At 41.1% G+C, this 13240-nt stretch overlaps 1 long non-coding RNA gene across 5 annotated transcripts in view; it reads right to left on the bottom strand.

Annotated features, from left to right (window-relative positions):
• Positions 1–5763, bottom strand: part of LOC125696753 (uncharacterized) — a 120757-nt gene extending 114994 nt beyond the window's left edge. For all 5 annotated transcript variants that reach the window (XR_007378510.1, XR_007378511.1, XR_007378509.1 and 2 more), the window contains exons 1-2: positions 5147–5763; positions 2256–2397 (exon numbers count right to left, since the gene is read on the bottom strand). This is a non-coding gene — a long non-coding RNA (uncharacterized LOC125696753). The remainder of the gene's footprint in view (positions 1–2255; positions 2398–5146) is intronic.
• Between the last annotated feature and the right edge of the window lie 7477 nt (positions 5764–13240).

The raw sequence follows: 13240 nt of genomic DNA, 5'->3' as shown, positions 1-13240 counted from the left end.
ATGCAGAAGTTACACTTGCATCAGATTTCAACATTATTTAGTAGCATCAGAAAATCAACTGTAAAACAAAGTGGCAAAATTGACACTTGGAGTGTATTTGGGTTACTGAAGAAATTTAACAAAGTTAAACAACTATGAAACAACATGATAAATACTTTTTGGTAATTATTAAGTTTCATTGCAACATTCTCAGCAAAGGAAAAAAGTTCTGGGTGCCCTCACAACAACTCAAAAGCACTGTCAAGAAAAAAGAAAACAATTTTAACAGTGCATGCAAAAAAGCATGGAAACTCTGCTTCCAGTGTGTACCTGACAGAGAAACACCTTCAAGAAGAATGCTGTCTACAGTTCTTTTTACCTTATTTCATTAAAACTACAGAACATGAGGGTAATGGCAGGTGACTAAAATGATCTGGCTCTCGAGACGACTGCCACGTAACATGACAAAGCGATGATGTTATCAAGCACATGAGCAACAGGGAACATGACAGAGATGCACACTTTGAAAGTCAGAGTTGAACGTTTTTACTTACAGTGTTGAACAGGAGACCATGCAGTAAAATTAAATGAGCAGCATTAGAACTATGGGAATATATTATCTCACTAACTACAGGCTAAGCATGTGAAAATCAGTGCTGCAATTCTTCATTAAGGGACATCCGTGAGACCATGAAAGAATACTGTCCTATGCACAGCCTCTAAAAACATAGCATTAAATAGGATTCTTTGCTGGAAATACCCTTGCACAAATCGGTAACAAAGCCACTGGCCAAGGTATCTGGCTGGCCCATTTTCTGAAAAGGACAGGATATTCTGGAAGGATCAAATGCTGGAATTTTTTGCCCTGCCTTTTCTTACCAACCAACCCTTCATAAGAATGGTCTGAGTAGACTTAGCATTAATTAGACTGCAGATCTAATCCAGTGTGGTGATTTCTACATTTAAATGTTTGTGATGGTTAAAAACAATGATCCCCGAAGCCTCTTCCCACCTCCACCTCCCTCCAACAAAATAAAAAGGTACAGTGTAGTAAAATTGAAACAATTTATCCTCTAAGTTAGCCGCTATGCCTGATGCAATGCTACCAATGCATTTCTCAAACTTCACAAAAGTACTTGGAAGCACATTTTTTTTCTTACCTACTTTTCCTCTCGCTCTAAATAATTAGGATGAACGTATAAGATTATAAGATTCTGCTTCACAATACAAGCGTTTCCTTATTTTATTATCTTTTTTCCCCATCCACACATCATTATTTGTAAAGCCCATTTAATAATTCTAAGAGATTCCAAGATGTGTGTCAGATGCTGGGATACTGCCACTTGTGTGGTGGTTCGCTACACTTAGCCTTCAGTCTTGTGGCTAACAATTCACCCAAAATGTGATAATACCTCACCACAACCCACACCCTGCTGCTCTTCAAAGGAGAACAAGGATGCATAATTGCGAGATGATGAGCTCAAATATAAGACAGGAGATGAGGGAACAGATTCTGTAACCACACCTGTGAGTGGTTAAACTACTGAAGAAGTTTCTGCAGCTCCACTTTCACTCACAGCATCAACACAAGCCATACATTTTCAAAATACTAGAATAGCATTTACTACAGTGGAGGAATAAATACAGTGATAATACCTTGCCCCTGCAGAAGAAAAGAGGTTTAACGTATATTAAGAATGTAAATAAGCATTATTAGCAAATAGACCTTGTAGTCAGTGTGAGCAAGATATACACACTTTTATTAGAAATACTGTCAAGATCTCATTCCTCAAGAATTTTTACTTTAAAATAGTCTAAGTTTCATTCCAACCTTTTGTGATCACGTAGTTTCACTCATAACATAAGGAACTACAGAAGAAAAGATCTGTGCATCCATGCCAGTTCTGTGACTGACACTGAAACATTTTGCACAGAAATTAAGAACTGGTTACAGATGCCCTTTAGAGTCCACAAGATGTGTCCCGTGGTGGCTATTCTCAATGAAGAAAACATCAAAGCCCTTTCCTTACTAGACTAAAAATGTTGCAACTAGTTTTTGTGGGTTCTGTCATGATTAGTGAGTTAAGAAATCTGGGGCAAAAGAAGAAGCAATTAAAGACGCCATCAAACTCAACGACTGTGAGAACTGACCATCCTTTCAAAATATGCATTAATATGAGATTAATGAGTAAGCATTTAAAAATAACAGGATTACATGCCTACGTGATTTCTCATTATTAAAAAAATACATGAAGAAATAAAGAAATCTCTTTTACCTAAGAGAAGTCTTCCTTCTGCGAGGTTGAAGGATCACAACCCCAAAGCCAGTCCCTGCCTGCACAGCCAAATTCTCTGCAGCCACACCCTCCTCTTCCTCATTTTTTTCCACTGACCATGAAATGCATTCTAAGCCAGGCACTGAAAAAAAAATTTTAAAAAAAGATCGTAAGTACATTTTTAATGGACACCAGATACCACATGGCTGATTTAATTAAGCAGATTAGAAACAAATCAGTATATTTATACAAATATATTTTTATTTTCTGTTTCATTTCAAACAAATTTGGCAGGCCTGATTTGGCTCTATTCAAATCACAAGAAACGTCATTAAGAATGTTCTGTACTGACAGTAGAATCAAGCCCTCTTGTTCTTTTTAGAATGTAGTATTTTACCTATTCCATTGCTACCGTAAAAACAACATACGAGAGGCTTTTCAGAATATCTTGGAATAAACCTATGGACTTTGTAATAGAAACCAAAACAAGACAACCTTTGACAGATGTTCCAGAGGTACTCTCTTCAATGAATTGGATCAGTGTATCTTCAGCAGAATGGTACTGCAATATCACTCAACACGTACTCACTGTTGTTACACTTTACACAATTTATATCATGAATAATTTCACATTGCATAGAACATTATAGAAATTGATTGTTGTTATAAACAGTTTTGCACACTGTATCATCTGCTGGCTTTAATTCATTATTTAAAAGACACTAATTACACTACATTTCATATTCTATTCAACCATAGAATATTGAATAGAAATACAGAGTGATAAAAATACTTTTTTCCAGTATGTCAAAAAACAAAACACCCAAAACAAGCCATCATTGTCCCCCTCCCCCCCCAAAAAAAAGAGAGAAAAAAAAGAAAGAAAAAAAAAGAGAGAAAAAAAAAGAGAGAAAAAAAAAGAGAGAAAAAAAAAGAGAGAAAAAAAAAGAGAGAAAACTCAGCAACACACTTCTTTTCAAATAACTAGCTACAGGATTAAACAAGAAAGCAAAAATACGTATGTAGGGGTAAGCAACTTAATCTCAGTTTTTGCAACAACTGCACAAAGGTAGTATTGTTCAGCTTTCATAAGGACAGGGAAATTAACATTAAAATTACTTTTTTTTTTTTTTTTGCCTTTGTTTTTTGTTTGTTTTCTTAATTTAGAACTAAATAACGTGACCAAAATCTGCAGCTCGATGCTATTATATTTCTTGAAAGAGCAAGTTGATATAAAAATAAGAATGTTAAGATTATATTAAGATGAGTGCCCAAGGATGGTGACATTTTAGGTATTATAGTTATTATATAATGCCAAGTCCAAAATAATTTATAATCCCACCACTTCTTATTTATTCATACGACTCCATCATCACAGAAAAATGCTCTTATGAACGTGTTGTGCACTTTCAGTATTAGAAGGGCTGTTCACAAGGGCATTGTGCATGCTCCCACATCCTAGCAGGTTGCCTATAAACAGCTTTATAAATCTCAAAGCCTGCACAATCCAGGTTAGATACAGTACACTCGCTATATATACATTTGCACATAGAGTAAAATAGAACTACCTTGCAGAATCATATCAACACCACTGTATTCATAGACATGTTTATTCATGCAGAAATCTTTTTGCTCTAAACTGCAGAATATGAGGCATTCCTCACTATAATGGAACACTCTGGTACACAACACTGACTTTTAAACACAAATATGATGATGACAGCACTACCATGCCATTATTTTACCTTCCTGTAACAGTCACCACCTGCTAGGCCCTCCCACTCATACAATCTGTGTCAGAAAAGCACACTCACTCTAGACTTCCTGCAATCGCATCTACAAAGGTGCTCTATAAGAAAGGGAGCAAGCAGAAATCCAAGAGTTAACAGGAAAAAAAAAAAAAAAAAAAAACAACCAGCAAAAAAATCAGAAAACACAACATAACCAAAATCCTCAGTCATAATGAAGGCCTTGCAGGAAAAATAAAACCTCCAGCAGATAAGAGCCTAACAGAAAACAAACAGATAATTGAGAGACCCAGCGGTGCCTGGATGCAATCTTGAGATTTAGGCAACCCTCGATTACAAGGACTATTCAATTGAAAACCCAGCCGACGATTCCTATACTGTTTTCTACCAATAACACATCTGAACTGTGACTAAACACCTCATTATGCTTCTCTGGCACTGTCTGAAGCAAATGTATTGTACAATTTTATGCAGCACCTAAAAGCAGAGATAAAAAGAAGCTGTTTTCCTTACAGACAGCACAGGCTTGCAGGATGACTGAATACCTTCCTTCCCCTGAATGCTTTTCTGCACTAGGCAACAGGTGGTAAAATGTAGCTCTCAATCTCCCATTGTAAAGTAAGAAAATTTACCTTATCTATAAGACATCGACAGTATTTATATTTTTGTTTGTTTTTTAATAATTAAAATTGAGAGAAGAGGTTTAACTGAGCCCTTATGTTGGTTTCACAACTTAACTGCCTTTCTCAAACGTCCATTTGTAGATAATAGACATTTCATTTAAAGAAAATCCAGCCCTCCCAGTTACAAATAATAACCAGTGACTTTAGGTAACAAGACAGTACAGACAGAACTTATAAGAGAAAAAGCAAACTCTTAAAGCATTTTCAAAGGAACTGTATGTCTAAAATACTTCACTACAACCTCTTTCTCCGTTTACTTGCTAATTGATCTTAAATACACAGATGAATTATGAGGCAATAACCTCCAATTTTCTTAGTCTTACTCCAAACAAACATTACATTCTGATTTATTAATATTTGAAATATTTAATTTGCTGCTTATGGCACTTAAATAGTTAATCTAATTTACGAAAAGAATACCACATTAAAGATTCCTGCTATTTTCTTCTTTAAGCCTCACCACTTCAAAAACATTTTTTCCATCCATTATTATTTCGAAGCGGTCTTCCCCTGTGAGCTGGACATACTAACATAGTTCACGAGGCCATGTTGGCAGCCCGGTTTCTTCTCCAGTCTCCATGTTATTCATTAGGTAATTTTGCTCCGATACGTACACAAGCAGCCGGTCAAGTGCAAGAGATGACTCTCCACACGCAGTTATGTCTCGCACACTTCAGTCAAAAGCCTTAGGAGGCTACAAAACACTCAGTTTCTATCTCTGGCTGTTTCTGGAGCCTTCATAGTGCTTGCAGGGACAGCATTTTGGCAGCGCTGGCACCCTGTCCTCAGCAGTACACCTGTGCCCCTTTTAGACCCCCCCCCCCCCCCCCCCCCCGGCAGCACGTTAAGGATGGAAAATGCTTCGATTTTGGTAAAACCTATTTCTCAATTTGCAATTAAAAGGAATCTGGCTTTAAGGGTGCTGTTTCATGAAATATTTAAACGCTTAAATGCAGTTTTGCAATTTGAAAGCTCTGCAGGTCTTCCCTCTGCGAAAACACAGATCTGTAGAACCACTGTGGAGTACCTGGTGCAGCAGATGGTTAAAATTCTGCATCATTTTTAATAGCCCTAAGAGCTAGCGCTGCCTTTTTTCCGTCCGGGAGGGGGGGGGGGGGGGGTTGGGGGTGGAGGAGAGAAAAAAAGCTGAGGACAGCAATTTGCAGACTTTTTTTTATCCTTGACAGCAGCTAGCCACGCCTCGGTCTGGCCCTTCCTCCAACCTCTGCTAACCTAAAAACCAGCGCCAGGCTGGCAGCGGGCCACATATTCAAAAGTAAACATTGTTCTCCTGCCATTTTTCAGCGTTGTTTATCGCAGCCTCGATCTTCCCGCCTTCCTTCCTCGCTGAAGCTCAGATCCCCGTCCTCGCCCCGGTTTGTTTCGCTCTACAGTCGCACCGAGCTCTCAAAGCCACACAGTTACCCGGCACGGCGACTCCCAGCACGCACGGCGCCGGCAGCCGCGGAGCAGCAGCCCGTTCAATTGGGAAAACGGAATCGGGCACATCTCTCAGTGCCGCAGTCCCACAGAACGAGGCGGCATGTTCGCGCTCTGGCACAACGCGTGCCCCCTGCTAAAGCTGTAGCTGCCATTACAGCGCGGCTTTTGCTTTCAAAGCGTCTTTATGTCCTTATTTGACGGCACCGGGGCTGCAGGAAGAACAGAGCGGCGCGCACACGGCTGGCGAGCTGCACCTGACCGCCAGCCCGCGCCCCGGCTGCTCTAACAACTCCGCACCGACACGACGAGCTGCCGAGCGCTGGGATTTTATTTCGTTTTCGTAACCATTCGCTCCATCAAATGGACAACCAGGAGACCGGGAGGGAAAGTGCCAGAAAAAAGGGCTCAACATACAAATAAACACAGAGAGAGGGCGGGCGGCAGGCCCCGGCGCGGCCCCTGCGTCACCTGGTGCCGGCAGCGCGCCCCGCGGCGGCCATGTTGCGCGCTCACGGGCAGCCCGCCGCGGAGCCGTGCCAGCCCAAGGCGAAGCCTACTGCCAGGCCTCTCATTTGTGCTCCCCAGCTCCGCGAAGGGGCGGTCTGCTCGCCGCAGGTGGGCGGCAGGTAACGGTGGGGCCGGGAGGGGCGCGAAGCCGCCGGCGGGCTCGTGAATAATTGCGAGCAGCTCGCTCGCCATTTCCATATTTAAATCGCGGAGCGGCGGGTGATTAATTAAGAAGACCAAAAAAAAAAAAAAAAAAAAAAAAAAAAAAAGCCGGCTGCCCGCGTTAACTCCTTCCTCCCCCCCACCGGCGGCCCCCCCGCAGTCCGCCAGCGCTCGGCGTGAATGCTAATTGCCGCCGACCGGTCACGTGGGGCTGTGCGCGGATCCGCGCAGCCACCCAGTACGGCAGCGGCTTTGCGTGGGGGGGGGGGATGGAACCGCCATCGTCGGCCTTAGCGTGGCTGTAGGCTAATGTATTTTCACGTAGTGAGGTTAAAGGAAGGCTTAAGGGTTTACGAAGTTATCTGCATAAAGAAATATTGTAATTGAGATCCAGTACGATGTGTAATTGGAGTTCTTCCGAGCGCTGCAGAGAAGGGAATTACTTCGGATTCGAACGCTGCGATTGACGTTGCAGCTGCTGGGAAGCTCGGGCAGGAAGGAAGACGCGGGATAACTGCGCAGTGCGCAGCAGTCAGAACGCTTGACGGCTTAACAGCTCGACTCCTCACGGCTCTCGCGCTCCCGGCACGCAGCGCGCAGCCCAGCGATACCGCACGCCGCCCGGCCCTGGCCGGTGGGCACGCTGCGCTTTTGGCGGCCGCACTCCACGCTCGAAGAACCCACATCAGCCTGCTGCTGCTACCGGGGTGCTGGCGCCCTCCCTGTAGTCCTGCCTCTCCGAGGTGTGCTGTGCTTCCTTTGCCAAGCAGATACGCGTGCACTAAGCTAAAGCTGTCGTGCTTTGATCAAACCAAGCGTGTTATATTGCAACTTATTAAAAAAACTCCCCCCTCCCTTCCATCCTCTCTACCCCAAATAATGAGTTCTGGATGTTCATAAAATCATAGAATGGCTTGGATTGGAAGGGGCCTTAAAGATCTTGTTCCAACCTCCTGCTGTGGGCAGGGCTGCCAGCCATTAGATCACGCTGCCCAGGGCCCCACGCAACCTGGCCTTGAATGCTTCCAGCGATGGGGCATCCACAGTTTCTCTGGACAGCATGTGCCAGTGAATAAAAAACTTCCTCATAATTTCTAACTTAAATTTCCTCTCTTTTAGTTTTCAACTATTCCCCCTTGTCATATTCCTACCGGGCCATGTAAAAAGATGCTCTCACTCCTGTTTCTAAGCTCCCCTCAAGTACTGGAAGGCCTCAATGAAGTCTTCTCAGATCCTTCTCCAGACTGAACAAGCCCAGCTCCCTCAACTTTTCTTCATAGGAGAGGTGCTCCAGCCCTCTGATCATCTTTGTGGCCCTCCTATGGACCTGCTGCAACAGCTCCACATCTTTCTTGTGCTGGGGAGGCTTCAGCTAGCTGCATCCATCCAGATGTGTGCTAGGCCAGTTATGCTGATCTCCTTGGGGTGGTCAGCACATTTGCACCCACAATCTGTGATCCCCTTGGGATTGCTCAGTGTGTTAATAAATGTCCTAAGCAGGGATGGAAAGAAGAGGTGAGATGAAACATTGTCAGGCACTGTTTTTTGGACCCTGATATCATCCACCGGCACATCTTCCAGTCCCTCAGTCCACTGGGCAGCATTTGGTAATGGCTGCAATGGCAGAAACTGGGGAGCTGAAGCACTGTTGCTCTGATCAGTGAGGACCAAGTTCAGTCTCTCCTTCCCATAACCAGCTTTCTGCGGCAGTGTTTACTGTGTGTCATCTTTTCTTCTGCCTTGGCTATACAAAGGCCCTTTGGGCAACTCACCAAAATTTCTGTAACTATCACCACCCAGAAAATTTTCCTTGCCTTAACATGTCAGAATAAAGGACATTCTCATACGCAATGTGGAAAGTAACTCGCTGTATATATAAAATAAAAAACAAATGTTTTGCTTTTGTATTCAGTATTTAAAATTAAACAACAAAAGGCATACTGAAAAATCATAGCCCAAAAAGGCAGGCCCAACCTACTTAAATATGTATTTGTTTTTAGAGGCTACATAATATTTTGGAGGATTTCATAGCTAAAAAAAAATGTTAATAAACAGTTAAAAATGAGTAAGAAGCTTGCTCTTCTCTCGTATGAAGGTTGTGAAGTGCAGTCACAGTAGCAAATACCAGACATTTTATTAAAAAGAGGTTAAAGCTGCATGCATATGAATGTTGCTCATTATCAGCGTTACTGTGTATTCCTTGCCTTTTTTCTCATGTAAAGTAGCATGACGCTGTCAGAGCTAGTGCTGCCCAAACAGCCAAACAAACCTGGATAAAAATATCACTACGTCTTTACTCTCTGGTTTCTAGTGTAATTCTTAGAACATGTAAAAATACTTTAAAAAATAATTTAAGGTATGTTGCTGGTATTAAATCTGAAAAAAATCAGTGATAGTTTTAGTGTATTTTCTTGCATTTCTTACGAACGTTCAATTAATTACAGACGTCCCGATATTCTGAAGGTTATGTTAACTGGCTAGTGATTGCAAACATACCATGCTCACTTAAAATGATCTCTCTATGCTTTGTAGCTCAAAGTACTATGAAGAAGCTGCATTTCTGTATTTAGCTGAATTTTAATGGAAAAAAGACTCCATTAAAAACCTTAACTGCATTATTAAATGATCCAAAAATATAGGTGGGGCTGGCACAACTGCCAACTGTTAGGATTGCCAGATACCTCCTGTTATAAGACTGTGTTTTCAATTGCTTGTAAACTTTGCCAAACATAAACTGTTTGGCTGAAAATTTCTATCACCAGGTGTGTGCCTCAGGGGTAACTTGTCTGCAAATATCTAAGCCCAGTGGCTTAGACCTTTCCAAGCACAAGCCATGGAAGCGCCAGTCTCTCGGTCCACATTGCGAATCACAGAAACCTTTTCTCTGCTTCCTTGTGCTTGGCACAGAGATGAGGAAGGGAGGGAGCCTGGTAGGAAGTGCCTTTTGCCACTTCATTTCAGTCAGGTTATAAACGTTTGGAAATGCCAGTTCACATACACTGGCTAGAGACTTGCTGAAATTAAAGAGGAAAAATTCCCAAAGATTCCACCTGCACTGAACACATTGCTTCCTCTTGCAATGAAACTGAGCTGCTTGGCCAGCAGAGCAGATGGGAGAAGGCAGAAAGGTGCCAACAGACACAAGTGCTGAGAAGCCAGGACATGGAATCGCCAACATCTGCATTGCTCCTCTATAGGGGTGCTTTAAATAGAGAATTATCTCCTTATTGTCACCAGCTTGAGGAGCAGGGCGCAGTGGGATGGCTCAGGATATTCCACTCCTTCTGGTGACTCATTTGGATGTTAGCAGACTGCTACAAGATATAATCTCTGTTTATGCAATTTGCTCTTCATCCCCCCCTAACTTGCAAAAAATTACCTGTGCTAACATGTGCGTTCACAAAAACGTGTGCATGCATACATGTGTTAAAATTGATTAAAACAAGGGTTAATCTTGTTCAAACAGGATTAAAGGGTGCAGAACCTAACTGAAAAAGTAGGAATAAAATCAACTGTCTGGAGACACTTCTTGCACACTGTCTTTGTGCGACACAATCCTCAGTCTCAAACCTGTATTATACCTTTTCTGTTGAGTCCTTGCTTTTGTGAAACAAGACAATATCAGCATTAGCAGCTCTTCAGTATTTTGCATTCACATCACTAAACAACCTGAAGCTGCAGACCTTGCTTACTGGATTCTCCCCTGGAATTACATCCCGAATTACAAGGTTTTCTTGTGGCAGTTCAGTCCCTGAATGCTTCTCAAAGATCTATTGCTTTATCTTCACAAAAATATCTTGGGCTGGATGAAGGAGAGATACTACCTCCATTTCAGAGACTAAGGATTTGGCACAAGCATCCATCCATTCCAGGCACCCAATCTGAGAGCTGAAGAACTTTGCTTTTCATGTTAATCGGCTGTCTGCAGTGCTGTATATATTGGCACTGTGTTTTGGAAGCACCTTTCCCCCAGATTTCACTGGCAGTGGCAAATGCTTGCTATAGATCACAACCAAATGAGAAAATGAGGAACCAAACCTAACAGATCTATAATTTACTTGGATTAAAACAAAAAAGCAAAATACCTGTACTAATGCATTTCTGCCAAATACACACACCTCTTTCTTTAAAAAGAAAAAACAACCTTAAACTGCATGGCATAATTTGCTTTACGTAGCATTTTTCCTTCTGTCAGTCTAATAGAACTATTCTTAGCATTAAAGAAACACAACATCAAACTGGTTTTAAGAAATATTTCTGACCCCTAGAGATCTTCATTAAGTATTAGGATCTGAGGGAAGTTTGCCTCATAAGTTTCCAATGGTAGAGTATGCAGTACCAATAATGCCTTAGGATGAGATGTACCAGGTTGCTGAGCCTTCCACTTTCTGTGTCCAAGCTGAGTGCAGTACACATTCGCTATGACTCACAGCTGCTGTAGCTGAGATCTGTCCAGCAGTCCACGTCAACCAAGTGCTCTGACTACACAGTGACCACGGAAAATACTTTCTGGGCTAAAGTGACATGAGCTTCACTAGTAATTTCCCTCCAAAGAAATGACTGAAAGACTGAGAACGAACATTTATTTTACATTTCAGCAGCATAAAGCCCCTAAGAGTCTTGCTAGAAAGTCAGCCAATTAGATAACTGAAATAACAACAGTTTGTTGTTATTTCAGACAAATGTTATTCCAGTAGCACTTTGTTGAACACGTTCTGCATCTTCTGAAATTTCATCCTCGCTTATTGAATATTTCAGGTGTTTTGAAGAATCCCTGAAGCTGAAAATCATTACTTACAGAAATCTGTATTATCATGAATGTTAATATTAACTTTCAGGGGTGTCTCAGAGATATTCTGACTGCAGTAGTGCTTTAACCTTGCTCTGGAAGGAAAACTGCTAAGTCAGTTAAACCTCAAAATCATGGATAACATGCTGTGAAGTTAAAAGTGAGGATATTCAAGAACAAAATTGTTTTGTGAGGGCAGTGACCCCGTACAAACTCACTGCAAAGAGATCTAACCATCAGTACTCTTTTCATAGTGACAGGAAAGCTCGAGTACCAAAAGGCAGGTTTGGTCTTTGGAAGAAGGAGCTTCTACTTTGTCACATAATGATGCCAACACCAAAGATCTTGAACTGAAGCAAGCTCAGATGACAGCTTCCAAAAAGAGTAATTGCATGCTGTAGTGAAGTAGGCAAGGAGTTGTCTGAATGTATGCTTGACAAATTATTCTAAATCTGCAATGATAATACACAAAATTTTGATAACAGCATTTCCATGACCAACATCTTCTCAATGGAATAGTGCTGATTGCTTGGGTTAAATGTTCTTAGTACAGTTCTACATGATGAAACTAATCTTGCTTAGGGCAAATTTGACAAAGGCTAAAAAATTATTTCAGAAGATAAAGAGTTCAGATACTCCAAATAGAACTGTAAAGTACTCAAGTATACTTGTGAAGGCACTCTGGTTACTGCATGGATGTTTTCAATGAAAAAATAAGCTTGAATGTGAAAGCATTGCATTGTGAAACATTAGCATATTTGTGATAAAATTTTTCATTTTAAAAAGTCCGTTTATTTGGAAAAGGTACAGCTCATTTCCCTGCACTCTTTTAATTATGGCCAAAATTCAATCTGAAAAGTGACTGAACAAAGGTAGTAAAACTAAGAGTTCAAGTTGTCATGTTTACAAAGCACAATGTTAATTCTGGAAGGTTAAAAGGCGAGTGAAAAAAAACATGTAGGGGATGAGAAAGTGCTGGAGCTTCCTTCTTTATGTGGTTTCCAACCACACAACTGCAGTTTAAATTCTGAATAAAAGTCACATTATCTTTACCATCTAAGAGCAGCCTTTTTGTATTCTTGAAAAGGCCACACACTACTGAGAAGTAAGGTTGGTACCTAGGTGAAGAAACAGTGGGAGAAGTGGAATCCCTCCTTGTGTGCCCCCTCCAATTCTTTCTTTACTGAATCAAAAAGTCAAAATCAACCAACTAGAAATTTAAACTAATCTAGGTGTGTTGACTTATTTTCTATCTTTTGTTTATTTTTCTCACAACATTGATTGCTATTGAAACGTGCCTTTTTGTTTACGAATTTGTGTCCAGCACAAGACTGCTTGACAAGCGGCATTGATGCATTTTGTCCTGTCTTTAGTTTCTTCCACATAATTATGCATGCTGACACTCTAAAGGCACCTTTCAGATTTGTTTTAGTCTAAATAGATTAATTTTTGAATTATTTAAAGTAAAATAATGATGAAAGTGGAGTAATGAAATAAATGCTAATTAGATTACATTTTTTCAGGTTATTTTATCTTTTGAAAAAGTGGCCAAATACATTCTACTGCTTGTTTTTATACAGATACATCTGTCAAACTCATGCACAAGCTTATGTGGGACTCCTAGTATTATGTACATTGTAAAATAAATCTGTA

The sequence above is a fragment of the Lagopus muta genome, chromosome 1 (genome assembly GCF_023343835.1).
Source record: "Lagopus muta isolate bLagMut1 chromosome 1, bLagMut1 primary, whole genome shotgun sequence".
Classification (NCBI taxonomy): domain Eukaryota; kingdom Metazoa; phylum Chordata; class Aves; order Galliformes; family Phasianidae; genus Lagopus; species Lagopus muta.
Note: the sequence above shows the minus strand (reverse complement) of the source record. Positions and strands in the feature narration are given on the sequence as shown.